This window comes from Periplaneta americana, chromosome 4, assembly GCF_040183065.1.
Source record: "Periplaneta americana isolate PAMFEO1 chromosome 4, P.americana_PAMFEO1_priV1, whole genome shotgun sequence".
Lineage (NCBI taxonomy): Eukaryota > Metazoa > Arthropoda > Insecta > Blattodea > Blattidae > Periplaneta > Periplaneta americana.
This window is the reverse complement of record NC_091120.1, coordinates 57013777-57034944: the sequence shown is the minus strand read 5'-3', so window position 1 is coordinate 57034944 and position 21168 is coordinate 57013777.

The following is a 21168-nucleotide window of genomic DNA, read 5'->3' as shown; positions in this document are numbered from 1 at the left end:
CGATTATGGCTGTTTTTCTTGAGGTTGGTTATGCTAGTGACAATGTAATGATGTAGCAGACTCTGCTAATTTCGTGATACTAAGGTTTTGGTGAAAGAATAAGGTTCAAATTAAAAATAAATGTGCGTATATTATTAGGGTTCAGGAGTTACATATGAGCATTTTTACCTCAAATAAATTTATACAATAGTTACAAACAAGCAATACAAATATATACAAAAAATTTAGCACTCTAGAAGAGTTGGTATAATTTCGTGATAGTACAAGGGTATTTTCGTGATAGCCCTTAAATTAAAAATAGTTAGGCATATTCAGTCGAATTTTAAATTCTTCAGTAAGATTCATACCCACAACCCAAACAATTAAAGTTCTTTCGGTATTTTGAAAGGCCTTAACATGTTTCATGAAACCACTGATCACAACTGGCACACTGAATCTGTCTTTCATCATGCTTGTCGTCCTCGAAATTTTCTGAGCAAGATGGCAACAAATCATTAGGCTTATCATTTGGCTTTTCTTTAAGCACAGATCTTTGTTTGGTTCCTGAAAATGATGCTGTTTCGTCACCAACCTCTTTGATAAAGATAGATTCAGTATGCCATTGTAAAAGTCCTTTGCAGAACAAAAAGTTACATTTATTAGGATCTAATTTCTGCACATTTAAAAGAGAAAACTAAAATTCTTTCAATAATTGATTGTCATAATACAGTGCCCTCTTAAGTTGACTGGGGATATTGGAAATTAAATCTATGGCTTTTCCAAAACACGCTATGAAACGTTTAATATAAACAATTTCATTTCGAAAAGGAAGCAAAAACGAACAAAATTGTATTAAACTTTTTTGTTTGAAATATCTTAAGTTTTACTTGGAATATCTCAAAGAATAACCCTTTGAAATTAATTAAATTAAAGTTCACTCTGTATAAACCTAGAAAGATGGAACAAATTTCACCAAATAAGGGTACAGGATTGCTTCGAGTTTGTCGCTTTTCTTTGTCATTTCCATTCTACAATTGTTTCTCCCTGATCTCCTATCATAATTTCATTGCCTATGAAAAACATTTGCAATATTGAAAATGTATGTTAAATAGAGGGTTTGGCATTTATCCAATCAATCTTTAATAACAGAATATTAATTTAAGTGTCACCGATGTTACGCTGATCCCAAAATCAAAGAGTTCAACGTTATATGCCTCTGAAAATATGCATAATCTCGAGAGAAAAAAGTTCTAACAAGAATTCAGGGGAGACTCTTACAAAATTGTATTCATCACGGAGAGAGGGAAACAAATTAATAACAGGAGGAGAAAGTGATGCAATCCATATGCCTCGACAGACACAACCCTTAAACATAGTATAATGGAGTCTTTAGTGGAAAGTGGAAAGCATCTTGACTCTGAATACATGTGCCTCAATGTTTGTCTTATGAAACCGTAATCTAGATGTAAGTTACATTTTCACATTCCATCATTTTCACATTCCATTACGTATGCCGAGAAGAATAAAACATACTTTATTCATTCAATTTAGAAGCGGAATCATTAGCTCTACCAGACGACTTGTGAGGAGCTGCTTTTCAAATGAAGTGGCTCGATTTTCTTCGCAGTTTTATGACGTCGTTTCAAGACGTTTCATACCAGTCACTGAGACTTACAGCCACAGCTCTGGAATCACAAGTTACAACGCTGGAGTCACAAATAGTGATAATAGTAGATTGTAACTTATACTTTATTCCCAGCCAGTTTCCTGCCAGTAAGACACGCTTAATTTCACAGTTTTCTCCATATGATATTATAATTTTAAGTTCAAAAGCTAATATAAAGATTTCAGAGGGACATATTATGACAAACGAACTCCTAACCGATATTCGATTTTGAAATTTTGTGTTTCAATCAGATGCGTTATAGGCTGAGGTTACGAAATAGACAGGCTTAGAAGCCATCGTTATGAATTTTTACTTTTCTAGTAAGTTATTATGTGCCGTCTTAAGGGGACACTATGGTGAAATAATGGTGAAAAATTAAGAAATCCACTTTTTTTGTTTTTATGATCGTAATAAAATTATATTTGAGACTGTTTTAAATAAAGTAGCCATATTATCAAATGTGGTCAAACATACCGTGCGTGACAGTAGGTGACTAAGTAGGTACAGTACTTCATTAGCTAATTTTAATATTGCTGTTTAACCTTTGTTATTCTTCCTCAATATTTTCTTTAGTTTCAATCATTTGCAGTTCATGTGCAATTCTTTTATATAAATATCTAATTATTTTTTCTTCCCGTACAAGATGAACTTTGAATTTTAAATGTTTTCCGATTTTTATTGTTCTTTATATTTCTCTGTTTTTTTTCAATATTACCCATATTTCAATCCTTGAAGTAACTTAAAAATTTTTCGAAGTCTATGTTACAACCTCTACATACATGACTATATCGAATTTGAGAACATATATTCTTCTTCGCTATTTCATAGTTTCAATATGATTCAAAACCCGAACTACTAACTCATGAAGGACCTTCATTTCCTAGGAAAACTTAAAGTTCAAGACAAAAAACCACCGAAGTACTTAACTGTATCAGATTCTGCAATGATTTTTGTTCAAAAGTATCAGACGAAAAATTTTGTCATCAATCTGCAAAGACGAGTCAAGACCAACTACTAAGACTGTGTAAGCAAAGTTTATCATGGCCAAAAGATCGAACCAACCAAAGTACCGAACAATAGCGTTTTACCTTGAAGGAGGGTTGTTCTCATCTTTTAAGACAAAGCGGCAAGAAAATGGAGCTGGGATAGCGAAACAAGAATGTTTCCCCCATTCATCATCGTTATGGGGAGGAGGCTGTTTATACTACACCTTATAAAGCGCTAGTTACTGCATAATTAATTGCTAATTGCTATCACAAATAACGGTTCTAATTAAATGGGTCAGGAGGCTACGGGCGATAATACCGTTTAATATTACTCAGAGGTTTTAGAACTGCGATTAATCTGGCGCCCAGAGCTACTTGCAATATGCAAAAGGAATCGGTAGCAGCAATAATCTTTAAATCGCAGAACATGATTGTATGATAACTGAATCCCGGACTGGAAGAGCGGCCCAAATCAAATTTTCCTATCACAACTAAGTAATATAGTCAGTCTCAGAAAACGACGACCAAGAACCCGAGTTCAAATCTCGGCCAAGGTGGAATTTTATTTGTGGTGGACAAAGCCAAGGTTATGAGGGATTTTCTCGGTGTTTTCTTGCTTTTTTTCGTCATCCCATCAATACACTTCGCAATTTCTCTTTAATTATCATCTTCGTTTCGAAAAACAGGACACCATTTATATATGCGTGACGCCGGAACGATCGTCCGACATGGTGAATGTTACTTACGTTCGTCCTACGACTGGCAGACGACAGTGTCGTTGAATTCCAGACGATTCATAAATCTGCATAAGAAGCATGAAGTCCATTATATTCTTTCTTGCCTGACGACTTTATGTAGGCCTATGGGTTAGACAAACCATCACCAAATGTATGGTATACGAATTTTATAACTGCAGAGGAATGTGTCATGTGGCGGATGGTGGAGCCAGCATACCCTGGCAGCAGAATCGGCACTCAACTCATTCCATAACGTGTGCACAAAAGGCACAAAAGCATACTTGTGCTGTGCTTAGAGCTGCTTTATGTCTCGTCCGATAAGTACCTTCATCTCTGTCTATACATGCAATTACGCTGTTTTCATTGCTAGGCATCTGTGTATTAAATATAGAAATATAGAGAGATCACAGTTCAACATACGAGTAATTATTATAGGTAACCGTAATAAAGAGTCTTACAGAAATGAAATAGATGGAGAAAAATTCTAACTTGTTTTTTTAGTAGGTTATTTTACGACGCTTTATCAACATCTAGGTTATTTAGCGTCTGACTGAGATGAAGGTGATAATGCCGGTGAAATGAGTCCGGGGTCCAACAACGAAAGTTACCCAGAATTTGCTCATATTGTTTTGAGGGAAAACCCCGGAAAAAACCTCAATCAGGTAACTTGCCCTAACCGGGAATCGAACCCGGACCACCTGGCTTCGCGGTCAGACGCGCTAGCCGTTACTCCACAGGTGAGGACTCAAACTTGTTGAATGTCAAACATTTCTGTACAGGATGGCCGAGAAGTGGGCGTATCTTATTCATTTCGTGAAGATTTGTGTTGGCGTGTTGATAATCTTGGTAACCATACAGTGCGAAGTAATAACAAGTATCGAACAAAGGAAGATTACAAGCAGTTGTAGAAGATTCCTCACGCACATGACCTCGGATTATTTTGACAGAACACGGCGCAGCTGTACTACGACAATGACAGTCTCCATACTGATGTTCTGGACTCTTAAACCATCAGGTAAGTGTCTACTTCGAGCATTCATTATAATCATCATAGTGATGAAAATAATTGGGGTATGCCAACTTCTCGGTTATTTCGTATAGTTCAAGTTTATCAAGCGATACTGCAGTTTACGAAAAATGACAAAAGCTTATTTTATTATATTAGATTAATTGTAGGAATTGCAAAGTCAGATCTTCCCAGTCAATCCTTATACAGTACACCCCTCCGTCGATATAGGAGAAAGTCAATATTCACCTACTTACTATAGCACACGGAGCAAGTTTCATGTCATCGGCAAGAGGTAGAGCATGAAAGTCGAGAAATATTATGGATAGGAAAACATCGAGAAATGGCATTTAAGAGTTGTTAATTCATTACAAAAAGTGACGCTGAAACAACGTCAATACAAATTAATTTTATTTTCTAGAAAATATATCTCTATATAAAGTACAATAATAAATAAATAGAAGAATAAACAAATACATAATAAGTAGATAGACAGACAGACAGACAGACAGACAGAGATAGATAGATAGATAGATAGATAGATAGATAGATAGATAGATAGATAGATAGATAGATAGATAGATAGATAGATAGATAGATAGATAGATAGATAGATAGATAGATAGATAGATAGATAGATAGATAGATAGATAGATAGATAGATAGATAGATAGATAGATAGATAGATAGATAGATAGATAGATAGATAGATAGATAGATAGATAGATAGATAGATAGATAGATAGATAGATAGATAGATAGATAGATAGATAGATAGATAGATAGATAGATAGATAGATAGATAGATAGATAGATAGATAGATAGATAGATAGATAGATAGATAGATAGATAGATAGATAGATAGATAGATAGATAGATAGATAGATAGATAGATAGATAGATAGATAGATAGATAGATAGATAGATAGATAGATAGATAGATAGATAGATAGATAGATAGATAGATAGATAGATAGATAGATAGATAGATAGATAGATAGATAGATAGATAGATAGATAGATAGATAGATAGATAGATAGATAGATAGATAGATAGATAGATAGATAGATAGATAGATAGATAGATAGATAGATAGATAGATAGATAGATAGATAGATAGATAGATAGATAGATAGATAGATAGATAGATAGATAGATAGATAGATAGATAGATAGATAGATAGATAGATAGATAGATAGATAGATAGATAGATAGATAGATAGATAGATAGATAGATAGATAGATAGATAGATAGATAGATAGATAGATAGATAGATAGATAGATAGATAGATAGATAGATAGATAGATAGATAGATAGATAGATAGATAGATAGATAGATAGATAGATAGATAGATAGATAGATAGATAGATAGATAGATAGATAGATAGATAGATAGATAGATAGATAGATAGATAGATAGATAGATAGATAGATAGATAGATAGATAGATAGATAGATAGACAGACAGACAGACAGACAGACAGACAGACAGACAGACAGACAGACAGACAGACAGACAGATAGATAGATAGATAGATAGATAGATAGATAGATAGATAGATAGATAGATAGATAGATAGATAAGTGCATTTATTGATGCATGATAAATTATACAAACTCGTGTACACAAGATCCTTCGCACGAGCGAATATTGGTTAAAAGATACTTAATTAATCCCCTACACCGCATTGTATTTTAAGTCGGTAGAAAAGGAGGGTGGAACGTGATGAAGAAAAAGAGAACTTATAAGCATTTAATACAGCATAGTTCACTGAAAAAAATATCTGTATAATTTATTGTTTTATTTTAATTACAACTGTTTAGATTTTGCAAGTTCCATGTTTTCTGAAAAAGTGACTGTGTAAGATTGAGAACATATCATGAGCGAAGTCACAAAACAAGAACTTTTAGCCAAGAGAACCGACAAATATAAAAACACCTAATAACCTATCAGTCACCTGTAACTAGATGACGCATATCGATAGAACTTCTGTGCTCGTTATCTGTTATTCACGAACTTTGAGATATTCACTTAACTTATAGCGAGTGTGTCGCGAAAACAGCGTTTATCAGGAATGTCTTCCGCAGTGTACTGCCTACACGTTAAAAGTTTGTTGATATTGTCCAAAGATTAAGATTAAGTTCTAATCAGTGGTAACAAAATTTATCCTTCTAACCTAACACTTTATTTATCACAATGAAACTTCGAAATAGAAAAAAAATTATTATGCTGCACTCTTTCTTCAGCGAACGGTGCTGCACGATATGCATTAGTTTGACATTTTATATCCTTCAAAGGTTTTATATAATCTCTGCACCCATTTGGAAACTTTTGAAGTTCTAAGCATGATTAAATGTTTCACAAACAATAAATAAAATGTAATCAAACAAATCAGATTAAGTTTCTTAAGGAGTATTTTCCATAAATATTCAGGAAAGTAATCTTAAAATTACTCAATATTATGTTTGCAGTAAGAAAATTTATATATGACAAATCAGAATCCGATGCATGTATAAACAGTTTAGGAATTTATTTCCTGAATACCGGTATTTATTTTTATTTTTTATAAATACTTCATTTGATTTTCCTTGTGGCACGGTGAGAATCCGGAAATGGGTTGCTATTCAAAACTTCATTTACTCTGCCCTCTGTACAAGAACGTGGAGTTTGCAATAACAATTCTATACACTCTGTATATTGTGTAAGTAATGCAGGAAAACGTTACGTTGATGGACGTCAGAGAGACAGGGACTATGGATGTGAGGGCGACAATGAAAATCCGGATTGTCTAAAAGCCATTTGTACGTAAGTAAGTATAATAATGATTAAAATGAAGGATATCAATAAAGTTGGTATAGATATTAAGTATGAATGAATGAAGTGCATTTATTTATATATAATAAATACACACATGCACACAAGATTCTTCGCACAAGCCTGTACGGCCATTCATGCTATAACCATGCACAGTTAGAACCTTCAAAGAAAAAATAAACAATACTACTAATAATAAAACAATAATAATAATTATTATTGTTATAACCAATTATCATTATCATAATTATATTTAACACAATTACAACTAATCCAATTTCACACGAGGTTTCACACAAGAAAAATTATAATAATAAAAATAAAATAAATGCAAGATAAGAAAAGAAAGCAGTGAAATAGGCCTATACATAAACAATCAAATTCAATTCCTTATCAAAATTGCGATAAACAGCCCAAATAATAAATATAAATACTGTATAAGACATAAAAAATACACACACGCAATAAAAACAAACAGAAAAGAAAAAAAAAATACACAATAAATACAAAAGTAACACAACAGTCATCAACAGCCCTCCAACATGCACTACATAATATCACTCCGTTTGAGAATCAGAAGTTAGTGAATTTAGATACGAAATATAGACAGAATTATTACGTTTTCAGGAAAATGCGTAATTGACGAATAAATGGATTCGCACTACGAAAACATAAGCTGATATCCTTTGCATCCTAAATCTTTTCAAGTTTATCGCTATAGCTTATCCCTCAGTTAGGAAGCTCAGCTGGATCAAATCTGGTCTTCACCTTGCAGTAATCCACTGCTGCAGACATTTGTTAATTATACGTCTGCCTGCTGAGCTCCTTGTTTGGCTTGCAGGGTTGTCCTATTGAAGCTTAATGAAGCTTGTTTGAAAGAATCCCCAGTCCCTTCATTAAATCAGAGATCACAGTCATTTTAAACGCCTTATTCTTTCCTTCTGTTCTCATGTTACAATATAAAAGACTAAAATGAAACAATGAGATCTAGAACTTGCTTAATTGTAAATACGGATCTACTGCTTGAGAACGTAAATAGATAGGCAATTAAAACCTTATAAATCGGTTTCACTAAGTGTAATTACATTAACATTTTAAGATGTGATGTCTAAAAACTAGTACTGTTGATCGATCAAAATATTCACTCGATTAACTATTTGATTTTAATCGATTACTCGATAGATTAATCGAGTTCTGGTCGAGTTGAAAAAATGTTTTAATATACTGTAATACACAATTAATCACTGTTAAATTTAACTTGTATTCGGTGATAAGCATAATTATTAAATGTTGTATATCTGTATATATTGTATCGTTATATTACAAAACAACTATTTTAATTACTTACTAACATATTTACTATGAGGCTTATGATTTATTGTGTTAATTTCTCCGGGAATTTTTGAGACAAACATAAATAACAAAAACTATGAAGACTCACCTAGTTAATACTATTTCATCCATGATTTTAAACATGTGAGTGCATTCACATGCTCCGAATTAAGTGCTGATCTACGTTTAGTAACAAAGTTTCCTGCATCACTAAACACGAAAAAAAAACTTTTTTTCTGTCAAGCACTTCTCCACGATCGTTCAATTTAAATCCAAACGTTTCACCGAGTTTACCTCTCAAATTCTCATATGACATAGGGTAAATTAGGGTCTGTTGGACAGTTGGGTATGTTGGACACTTTCTACTTTAACGTGTTACCTCGCCACTTGTGGGCACCACATTCTGCTAGAAGTCAATGACGGAAGTAGCCCCACTGTGGTAACACGTTAAAGTAGAAAGTGTCCAACATACCCGACTGTCCAACAGACCCTAATTTACCCTACTGTAATGGAGTTTACACTTTTTACAAACCACAGAAAACTGATTTTTTTTCTTTATCAAACTAAACACACAACCTTTATATACAAACACCGTACAGAAACTGCAACTGCAAAATTACAGCGGTCGGAACAAAGGACTGGCCCCTATTGTAATCGAATTACCAGATTTTAGAAAGAGAAGAAGGTAATTTCGCTCTCACTTGCACACAGTGTAGACATGGCTATTTTATAAGGGATGAGGGGGATGAATCCCAGAAAAGTATGTATTTCATATGCTAGGAAGATGAGCTGACAACAATGTGGAAATTTTCTTGGAAAACCATAAAACTTAATAAGGGTTTCGCATTGTGTTTGAACTTTCAATAGAGGTATACTTGGTTACTGTCCTTATATCTCCATCTCTTTCTGAAGTGTTTGTGCAAAGATTTTCCCTACGCTACCTGGTTTAATTACAAAATAACAGTGCTATTGTGCTTTTAAGTAAGCAATTTCCGAGACAGAAATATTGTCGAAATTTTTAGTACGAGTTTGTATTAACAAAATATTTAGTATCAACTACAACCGAATAATTTTAATCGACTCGATTATTCGATGAAATATTTTTGATCGATTAATCTTATAATAGAAATCTATCGATTAATCGATTAAATCCCACAACACTAATAAAAACACACGCATCTCATTTTCTACTCGCAAAGTTTATAACCAAGAATCTCTATAAAAATACATAAAACGACAAACATAGTGGAACTTAAGGTCTCTGAAAACAAGTCTAGTCAAATGAGTTTCTTAATCACTTTTCAAATGTTCATTTTTCGTGATTTCAAAATACGATTACAGTCACACTTCGCATTGCTATTAAACGTATCCAGAACTTTCAATTTTAATTATTAATACTAACTATAGGGAGTTCATTTGAAATTACCTCTCGTTATCCTTGGTTGTCTTGTGGTTTTCGTGTTATCCGTTCAATCCGAGGATCGCGAGTTCAAATCCGGCCGAGAACAATGAATTTAAAAATATAATGAAATCTTTACTATGGCTTCCTCCTCCTCCGGAAGGAAATAAAGCAGGGAGATCAGTATAGTGGATTTACGGTAAGTAAAAGAATCCTGTCCCTGGCAGAGGACTCCAGGAAAAAACTGTCGGCCATTTCTCGTCCAGGTTCAATTTCGAAGTTGATTGACGTCTACAGTTCAAAGCGTTGTTAAGTAAATACAAATGCAAAATTGACTGCTTCGCAACTTACAGATAAATTATTCATATTCGGCCATACAGAGGTCAATTTTCAACTAAATATTATTATTTGCATTGAAATTACATTATTTATATATAGACTATATATAATATATACTGTACATATGGTATTATATTCACTCTGGTTTCATGGACGAATGACAGTTTTTCAGTCTTACATGGCGACCCGTACAATACATCATGAGAGTTCTAACACAGTCTAGTATATACAGTCACGAAGCTTGAGTTGTGAGGGTGCTAGGAACAATAGACTGCGCCGGTACTATATCGCATTGTCTGTAATGAGGCGATATTAGCGATCCTAGTGGTTAGCAACTATCTATGGATGCATATTTACTATGTATTGAGCTTCGTGACTGTATATACTACACTGTAGTTCTACCGTATATTATGGGCTATGAGAAGAAGAATTTTGTCTAAGGCTGTAAGTTCTATAGGTCAGCATCATTATAATCATAATAATTATCATTATCAACATCATAATCTTTCACGATTATACGAGTACAACAAATGGTTCATTTCGGCACAAGCAATGAAATCGTCGACTAGAAGTTTTAAATGTCTTCCTAATTCTCCTTTTCTTCCAAGTAGATAACTGAAAATTTGTAGGCTAAGATAGTAAAAAGTAAATCCATGGCGCTACAGCCCTGAAGGGCTAAGACCGACCAGCCGGCTACTGGCCTCACGTCCACATGCCTAAGCAGAGGTGGACGATCATCCAACCAGTATGGAGTTATCGTGTGGTTAACACGATGATCCCCCAGCCGTTATAGCTGGTATGCGAAACCGGATTTTCGCTACCTATCGTAGTTCTCCAAATGCATCACGATGCTGGGAGGGCACTAGTCCCATACACGGGCCGAAATTTCAAGATAAAATTTCTTCCTCCATGAGGACTCGAAACAGCGCGCATTCCGTAACGCGAGTCCTACGCAGAATGCCTTAGACCGCGACTTCACGGCGCGGGACAGACTAAGATAGTAGTAATATTATATTTAATTTCATCATTATGCGAAAGGGTGTCCAAATTTCGTTATTGCGTCTAATATTATTTCATTCATAGGTGTTCACCCATATGGTTCAACTAAAACATTGGCTAGTAGGTCCTGCGCTCTCGAGTTTCCCTAGTACTGTTTAAGAGTCTGACGAATTAGCAGCGTGAGCGCTAGTCTAACAATTTTTTTTATTATGTAGCGAAGTTATGTAGGCTAGCTTGTAGTTCAGAAGCTTATTATTCTCAAATTAAGCAGCGTATGGATATTAATTTTTATTTAGCTTCACCCTAACCGTGTGATTTACATTCTGGCTTTACAATGTACTACAGTATCTCAAACGTTCTAGAGCAGTGATTTCAACCGGGGGACCGCAGACTTCAGATGCATATAAACAATTATTGTTCTTCCTCTGACACATATCATCCATTGAGATGTACTGCTTGATAATAACCTACATGTACATATCAATCAGAATCTCAATCAGAGGTCTATATTATATTGTATTATATTTTAAATTTAATTACATTCCTTCAAAATTCGCGCTCTTTAATCATTTATTTATTTGTTATTGCTAGTAAGTTTGAAATGAATACAAATTAATAAATACAATGAAAGATAAACTAATCCATTCCTGAATGAGTAAGACTCGTGCTCAGGAGGGAATTCCAATACAGACAAAAATAAAATTAAAAATTGAGAGTGAATACAGATGAAATAGTGTTTAATATGTTTAAACCTAAACTATAAATCCAATAATTTTTTTAATTTTTTATTAATTTGGAGAGGATTCGTGGTTGAAATATTACTGGAATAAAATTTGTTTAATAATCTGGGACCTTGACTCATGCTATGATAAAAAGCTGAATTGGTTTTACATTTTGCTTCACACAAACGCAGAGAATTCATATTTATGTTTCTATATTAATGTATATACCATTCAAAGTTATTAAAATTTCTATGAAATTATTTTAATAAAATAAAATAATACATTTGTTTAATGTTGAAAACTTTGCAATGTTTAAACAACAATTCGTTGTGTAATCTTTCTGCTTTTTTAAACAAATTTTTAATACTTTTTTCTGTAGTAAAATTAACGGATAAAGGTTGGATTTATAAGTTCCACCTCAACCTATAATACCATACATAAATATAGATTGAAATAATGCTAAATAAATTACACGTAAACAGTTAATTGACAAAATATTTCTTAGAATAACAAAGTAATATAATTTATTACAAATATAATGAATATGATTATTCCATTTTAAATGATTATCAATAATTATACCTAAGTATTTAACCTCATTAACTTCATTAATAACTGAACAATTGCAATTTATATCGGAACAATCAGATTAGTGACAATTGAAATTTATTTCATGTGCCGTCTATGATTATCCTTATTTAACAAGTATATTGGTTATACAATATTTTGTTACATAATATATCAATTGAACGTTTTCGGCTCTATGGAGCCATCATCAGAAACAAGTAAGTCCATATGTATGATATAAGTACACAGTATATTGCCGTACAAGTCAACTCAATTAATATTAATTAACATGCTTCTGCATAAACTCGATGATTGTATGGCAATAATTACATTATAAATACAAAGCGGCTATGTAGGCCGTATTAGAGTGTTAAAATTGTTAATGATAAAATTACATTTATTTAGTAGTAGTATTTATTTATTTAACCTGGTAGAGATAAGGCCGTCAGGCCTTCTCTGCCCCTCTACCAGGAGATTCCAACTACAATATCAACAATAAAATTACAATTAGTATTAAATTTACAATTACAATTACAAACAATATTACAAAATACTTTAAAAATTATTATAATCAGGAGTAACAGTTGTCCAGTTTGGTGCCTGTGAGGATTTCCATAATTTGGTAGTAGCTGGGGCAACAATATGGTGAGGGTAGCGGATGTGTTCTTGAACTCACTGAAGACAGAAAGCAACCCAGCTACTACCAAATTATGGAAATCCACACAGGCACCAAACTGGACAACTATTACTTCTGATTATAATAATTTTAAAGTATTTTATGTAATTTTATCATTAACAATTTTAACACTCTAATACGGCCTACATAGCCGCTTTGTATTTATAATGTAATTATTGTCATACAATCATCGATTTTATACAGAAGCATGTTAAATAATATTAATTGAGTTTACTTGTACGGCAATATACTGTGTACTTATATCATACATATGGGCTTACTTGTTTCTGATGATGGCTCCATAGAGCCGAAAACGTTCAATTGATATATTATGTAACAAAATATTATATAACCAATATACTTGTTAAATAAGGATAAGCATAGACGGCACATGAAATAAATTTCAATTGTCCTAATAGTAAATTAGCTTATCGGTCCCATCATGCCTTTTAAATTTGGAACAATCAGAGTTATGCATTTTAATTTGTAGTATAGATGAAATTGATTTATTACCGTTATTATTTAAAGAAAATGGAATAGCTATTGTTTTATCTTTATTAATTACAAGTGACTTTAAATCGAACCATTTTTTTATTAATTTTAAACTGCAATTTTCGTTTATTATTTATTTATTTATTCTGGTGTAGTTAAGGCCATCAGGCCTTCTCTTCCACAACACCAGGAATACAAATACAATAATAGAAATAAACAGAGAAAAAAATACACTATTTACAAAATAAAGCTACACAAAAAATAAAGAGAGAGAGAGAGAAACACTATAAACAAAGTAAAGCCACACAAAATATACACAGGTTGCAGTCACACAATTATTATATAATATATACATAATATATCATTATAATAAGCGTCAGTCCAAGTATGAGTTACATGAATTACATTTATCTTTCTTAGCATGGTGTGTTTCAGAACGGTACCGATCTACATTTTCCATTTAACAATATTGGGAGACCATTTTAATTTTCATGAATTTGTATACAATGTTGCGTAATTGTATTCACTATTGTTACTGTTTAATTATTGAAAACTAAAAGTCAATTTACATACAGTAGCTGTATTCAAATATTGGATTTAATTGAAACGTCGATTAAAAAGAAGTTTTTGTTCTCCACATACTTTGAGGTTACGTGTGAAGCAACATGTCGATATGTATAAAATGCCAATTATACTGATGAGTTGTAACTCGTAGAGACCTGGAGGTATTTCAAAAATATACGTTCTGTGGAAACCACAAAATTAATAAAACGTTGTGTGAATCGAGCTCCGGGAATAGATATTGTGTATTTATCCGTCGGAAAACATTCAACTGTGTAACAATAAACAGAAGAGCATTGAAGGTAATCCATAAAATATTTACGCAGCGATGTATTTTAAAATTCATTGAAACTTGTTACTACATACGTTTGTGTTTGTTTATCGTATCCAAATCCGTGGTATTGCTGCAATGACCCCATAGTCAAGAAATCTCGCTGTTTTTGGGTGACTCAGTTTACAAACGCTTTTTCACCGGAGGGACAGATGTTCGATTAATTTCATAGCATTATTGTAGAAAAAGTGGCTTTCTGATGGATTTTTTCAAGCAAGTGAACCACCAAGTAGGTCTATGGCAACTAAATAAAAGTATCTAGTTCAAAATAAAATGTCATAACCTCAAATATTAGTTTAGTTTTGATGTTTCATTAACCATTCATAATTTCTACAGCTACTGTCAAATTTTTAATACTCATTAGTAGGGAAAGGAAGTTCATGCATTTGCATATTTGTTCTCTACCGCTGTGTGAATATGCTGAAAGATTATCTACATGAATCACAAATTTCTGAATACAATGATATTACTTCTATTATGCATAAAAGGGCATATTTTGCCTCTATTTATAAAAACATCATATTTTAACATTTATGTAGGGAAACTGCATATTATGTATGTTTATTTGTCTTTCCCTCATTTTTAAAAGCGTGCAACCTCGTAAACACGATTAATTTATATTTATGAATTTCGATCATAACGATGACACCCTCATAGGAGCCCATCAAGTTAGCAATTGGTATTCCTTTAGTGCAGTCTTTAGTAGATTTCGATAGAACAATATCCAGTTTAACATCAGTTCCAGGAAATGTAGCAGATAAAGTGAACGAGAAAGCAGCAAATATTATTTCCAAAAACCCTGGCTATTATCAACTTAAAGAAATTCAAGATATTCTCGAAGGAAAAAACACCCCAAAAATCAACAACATTTTCTACAGAACAGCTCACAGCTTTTGTGCAAGCCCCTCTTACTTCTTGTGACGTAGAACGAAGTTTTTCGCGCTACAAAGCTATGCTGAGAGACAACATGCGAAGAATGACAACAGAAAACATACGCCACTGCTTAGTTGTGAACTGTAACGCATAAATGGAGCATTCAGCAATGAGGCAAGCACTTCAAAATCCATAGACTTAACGTAAGTTAGCTATACCTTATTATTCTGTTAAAATAATTTCACAGTGATACGGCATAAATGCATACATATTCTTCACGTCTTTAGGGCATGAACTAACTTTCCCTGCTCATGAGTCACATAATGTAGGAGGCCAAGGCTATGCCATTCATTGATTATCTAATAAATTAAATATATCATTGAATAATAATATTGAATATTAAGCTTTCCTAGCCGGTAACACTGCCTCATAATAATGCATGTAAACAAATTTGTTCATTGTTGAGGTGATATGGCTGCTATAAAGGACAGAAAAACTTGATTTTCATGTGAACCAGTCTGTTATTAATGTGCAACGGCATTACTAAACAAAGTTTGGTGCAGATCCATCCAGTGGGCCTACAATCCGTAAATGGTGGCTACACTGTTTTAAGGCAAGATTCTTCGCCAGCTGTTGCGATTTCATCCCTACCGATTACAGTTGCTGTAAGCCCTAAAAACCAGAGGACAAAGTGCTAGGAAGAAAGTTCTACATAAGTATGCAGACTTTAATTGAAAACGATTAGGTATGAATTTATTCGTTCCGTGTTGTTTTGTGACGAAGCCACTTTTCATCTTTCTGGTAAGGTGAACAAACATAACCTCAGAATCTGGGGGTTGGAAAATCCGCGTACCTACGTGGAACTTGACTATAGGTTTGATGTGTGCCGTGTTATCAAGAGGGGACACATTCAACATCTTTAAGGTAAGGAAATAAACTTTTTGAATTTTTCTTTCCATTGGTACTATTTTCATGCACCTCAGATTAAAATAAAGTAAATTACATGTATTAGAAACCGGAAAGTTCTTTTGTAGGAGCCCTATATAAGTCGTCTAGAATTCACAAACACTGCCATTTACCACTCTCTTGACGAACTGTGTACAACACGCACTACAGCGAACAATCGATTCTGCACTAAGCAAACAAAAGTAGTGTCTATTTTCGAGATAGAGATGATTATGAAAGGGGAATTTATTGTGAGAAATTACGATGGAAAAACCAGAGAACCCTGAGAAAAGCCACCTCAAAACTTGGCTTTTCCTGCCGAGATTCGAACTCAGATCCATGGTTGTAAGTCAGCGCTCTGCCGACTGAGTTAACAATGCGATTAACCCTTCTACTTTATTTTCATATTCAGTATACTCAGATAAATGAGTAATAAAATTTTAAATAACAGCAAAACATATAAACATTGTTGAAATCTAATAAAATGTAAGCATTGAAGTTAATGAAACAGGTAGTGTTTATTCGACAGTAATAAAATTAAAACATTTAACAAAATGGTCTCAATGGTAGAATCTTCATGAGTTAGAGTTATAAATGACGAGAGAGAAAGAAACAGTGACAAAAATATAAAACTGTTAAAATACAGATTTACGGCATCAACATAGGCATAACACTAGTCACAAAGCATAAAAATTCACAGATAATACATTGTTATATCAGCAATGTCTGTACAGCGGAAATTGTAACAAATATTTTTATACAAGCATTTCCAATACATTTTTTTTCTGATGAATTTAAAATAGTGATCTGCGAACAACATGAACTATCAGCAGATTATAATGCGGTGATAAATTGTGAGTTGGAAATACATGTTTACCATATTTTAAATGTATTTTCGCACCATGTAGCCAGAAGTGGGAAAGATTGATCGCCCAAAAGCCTGTCAGGTCAGGTTTCAGCCTGCTTCGATAAGCAAACTGTCTGCATAAATCTCAAGAGTACATGCTTTTAGTATGCCAATACCTTCCACAGGTTTATCCCTCCAGCAGTCTAGGGAGAATATTTACGCAATTCTGATCAACAACTTGGTATACGATTAATTCTTAGATTTGGCGCTGCATGAAAGCCATGACGGTGCGTTCGAATCCCGCCTATGGCATAGATAACGTTTATCTGTCGATGGGTATTCTGAGTTGCTTTAGGTAGAAATATTGTGTTCTGCTGATCCCACTGCATCCGTCTCATGCCAATTCAAGGAAGCCCGAAAATATGACTTCATATTTAAGACTGAAGCCGTTCTAGGTGTACAGAAAAATCTCAAAGAAGAAGAAATGTATATCATTAATCAATTCTTTAACTGATGTGTCTAGCCAGAATTGAAGCTAATATATACGACGGAGGATTAAGTCACAAAGATTATTAATAAATTATTATCATTGAAAATCACGAATAATAATGCAGAATGGTTTTTATTCAATAATATAAAATAAAACCAACATACTATATAATATAATATGCACAAATATTTCAGAATTTAATTGACAACATTAAAAGTCACTTTTTTTACATAAGAAATTACTTTTATCGTAGAAAAATAAGGATGAGCGATCCATTGCGTATTGAAACATTAGTACGAGCATTTATTTCTCTCTTCATGCGCCTCAAGGCTTTTACTTTATTTCAAAACCTCAACAGTCCTGAATTAATAAACAGTTCCTAATGTTGGTAATTAAGAGGGCATGAGCCTGTATAAAAAAATTATACAGAAAGAAATAAATGAAATAAATCTGGTCTTAGTTCTTGTAAAACAATATGAGTTCGAGAATAAAAAGTAACATCACGAGACAATAATTAATGTAACTAACATAGTCAATCATTTCTATAAAGAGAGACTATTATGTACTCATATTTCTCTGTCAAATTTACACACAACGGATTATAATTATATCGAATTTTTGTTAAAACTATCGAAGTCTGAGAATAAGAAATATATTTTGAACAAATAGATTATTAAGAATTAGTCTATACCTGAATTATTTCTGTAATAAGTAAAAATGGTTCATGTTATTCCACACAAATTCACGCACGATTAATGACAAAGTTTTTACTGACTTTTGTTAAAACAATACGAATAATGGGATAATTATACAAAGAATTAAACTCGTATAAAATATATAGATCAATCTTACAAAGAAATAAATTAATATAACTGATAGTTACTCGTGTTTCTCCAGTTAACAATCAAAGCTTTTATACTAGTCAGAAAGTGCCGGAACTTCGCATGGCAACGCCATGCTCTATAGGCAACTTCTCTGCCTTGTCCGTGTGGTATGTGACCTACTCTCAGGCGTATAGACTCAGTGCGGCTGCGCATGAAAATGGGGAAGAATAACACAGCCGGAAACCAATCGAAATACAGTGCAGGTCTCAGCTTCGTTAGTGAAGACGTGTAATACAGTGCAGCTTTCCCCTCCGTTTAGTGAAGACGTGTAGGTATATGTGGTAAAATGAGCTTGAAAGAGCAGAGAAGTAACATTAAATTTTGTGTTAAACTCGGTAAAACATTTACTGAGACTTTGGCACTCATGCGCCAAGCGTATGTAGAATAAGCAATGTCTCGGACCAGAGTGCATTAGTGGCACAAGCGCTTCACATAAACGGAGAAAAGTCAACAACTGATAGCTGCGACTAGATCGATTACTACAGAGTGATTTACGAAGTTTTCCCCCGGTTTATGCGGGTGATTCCTGAGGTTATTTGGAACAAAAAAATGTAAATAAATTAATGGGATCACATTCATAATTACGGAGTTACGGTATCACCTGGCCTCCCAGATCCCCAGATTTGACATCCTTAAATTACTACATCTGGGGGTGGATGAAAGATATCGTGTCTCAGGTTAAGTTACAAACACGCGAAGAGTTGCTTCAATGCATTCTGGATATCACGGCGACAATAAGGAACAAAAGTGTGAAGCTGCAAAATGCTACACGTGCGGTTCACACCCGTACGAACCGTTGCCTTGAGATTCAGGGAAACATTTCCGAAAATGTGATTTGAATCAACTCTAAATGAAAGTGACTGATACATAATCATGACACAAGACGAAATAATAATTCAACATTAGTATAACCTAAATGTTTCACATCTGCTGGTCTAAAGCATAGCATTAATTTTGGCCCTCGTTTCTATAATTATTTAGCTAAATTACATCCAGAACTTCTAACATGTAACCCACAAAAACATAACAAGAAAATTAGAAACGTGTTAATGTCTTCAATTTGATTAAATAAATTTATAGCATACGTGTATGAATTAATCAGCCTATATTATATTTGTATCCTATAATTTTGGAATTTATATTTTTATATAAATTGTCCTACTTTATTCACGTACAATATTATTATTCTCTACGTTAATATTATATTATATAAATTCATTGCCGCTGTTATTTTAATTTTTATTTCCTATTTTATTTCATTTCAATTTCTATATTCCTCTTATATTAATTTAGGCCTATTATATTATAGAATTTCACTGTAGCTATAATTTTAATTTTAGTTCCTATTTTATTTTATTTTGTATATTCTCTTATATGCCTATTAATAATATATCTGAACTACGACCGAACACGAGCGCTGCTCATTCGGTCCTCAAATTTTGTTAATATTACTGTAGCCTATCTCCTTTTTTATATTGATTGTGTTATATTATTTCTATTTCTATAGCTGTAATTATATTCTGTATTGATTGTTAATTACTTCAATCTGTTTAAATAAATGTTCAGTCTACATTAACAATCTATTCTTTGTATTTTTGTTAGTGAAATTCTGAAATCAAAAAGTTTTTCTGTCGTTTTCAAATTACCGTAATTCCGTAATTATGAATGTGACCCCATTAATTTATCTATATGTTTGTTCCAAATAACCTCAGAAATCTTCTCCATAAACCGAGTGAGAACTTCGTAGATCACTCTGTTTCAAACTATTTTAACGTGACACAGAAATTCACGAAAGTAACAGACTAATTATTAACACTCTTTCAGATTCTGTAAAAATGCCAGGTATATTTTTAATTTAACAAAAATACATCGTAGTCACATCTCAGCTTTAGGTTTCCTTTAAGAATATCCATTCACATTTTCTTTTTCAATGCCTCTACATAGTGATCACAAGTAATTTGAACCCATAGATTCGATACCCAGAGGAGTTCAATAACAATCAATTAAATGTCGACAGGCAATTAATGTGTGGGACCATTGAAAGCATCAATGATGACCCGATTAACTTATTCAGTTAGATGAATCGACTCACTGATTTTGAGTGTCTCATTCAGTAGTTATCTCCAGTACGTAAAGAACCTACAGAATCAGGTTGTATAGACGAGAATAAATGGGATTCGTTAAACCGAAAACAAAAGAGGGAACAAAGCTCTGACCTATCAGGCTATGACAGCGCCTACCTACGGTAATATCATTCTCTTTTGTCCACTAGCTGCATTATGTATAAACCTGCAAAACTTTACACAATTCAACATCGTATTATCTTCTATTTTATCGGCCAAACAAAATTAATGTTTGAAACTTAAAAAAAGAAAGAGTGAATGTGTAATGAGTATGTATTTAACCCCTTACAAAAGTTAACACAATGGGATATTGTACTTTTCTATTCATATATCTCTATAACCCAAACCACACAAACTTGGAAGAGAAAAAATAAAAACTCTTTAAAAACTTTT